This window comes from Octodon degus, unplaced genomic scaffold, assembly GCF_000260255.1.
Source record: "Octodon degus isolate 3935 unplaced genomic scaffold, OctDeg1.0 scaffold00127, whole genome shotgun sequence".
Classification (NCBI taxonomy): Eukaryota; Metazoa; Chordata; class Mammalia; order Rodentia; family Octodontidae; genus Octodon; species Octodon degus.
Window position 1 is genome coordinate 6166427 of NW_004524703.1, and position 709 is coordinate 6167135.

At 32.3% G+C, this 709-nt stretch overlaps 1 non-coding gene across 1 annotated transcript; it reads right to left on the reverse strand.

Annotated features, from left to right (window-relative positions):
- Nucleotides 1-382: 382 nt before the first annotated feature.
- LOC111812533 lies at nt 383-515 on the reverse strand. Its single transcript, XR_002818024.1, has one exon. It is a non-coding gene; the product is annotated as a small nucleolar RNA SNORA33 (small nucleolar RNA).
- Nucleotides 516-709: the final 194 nt, after the last annotated feature.

Sequence of the window (709 nt, forward strand, 5' to 3'; positions counted from 1 at the left end):
AAAAAATCCCTGAACTTACACTTTGCACAAATGTCTCCTCTAACTTTTTTGGGAAAATTAACTAAAGATTTTACTCACTTGTTTCTTATATGACATCTTTGACCTGAAATTCTTTGTCATAGTTCTTAAAAAGTTACTTTTTGTTTGTTTTGTTCTGGGAATCAAACTCAGGACCTTGTGCTTGCCAGCCAGGCACTATATCACTGAGATATACCCCTGGTGCATGCATACAAGTTTTTATTAATATTTAAAAGTTTTACCTGAGTTCAATCCCTAGTTCCACCAGAGAAACAAAATAAAAAAAAAATAAACAAAAGTTTTACTAGCTCTTAGCACTAGTTAAAGTTTTAAATGTCTTATAAAAATACTTTCCATCATTAAAATTTGTAACCATGGTCAAGGGCTTTAATGACTTTGATATTTTTAAAGTTCATAATGTGACAGCATTGTTATTGCCAGCTTTTTCTAAATTTCTGCAGAAACACAAATAGATAGGCAAATTCAACAGCTGGTTTCCATCTATCTTTTGAATATTGTCATTTTCAAAATTTGGAAATATATTTTGCTTACTGATCCCCTAACATAACTGCATTGGGTGCTAACCTCCGGCTGAGTAATAGGTTAAAGATTAAATAAGAGATTGAACATGTAGCAGAAAATGCACCTCTCATCCAGGCAGTTAGTTGCCTAGGTAAAAACTGTTACAAGT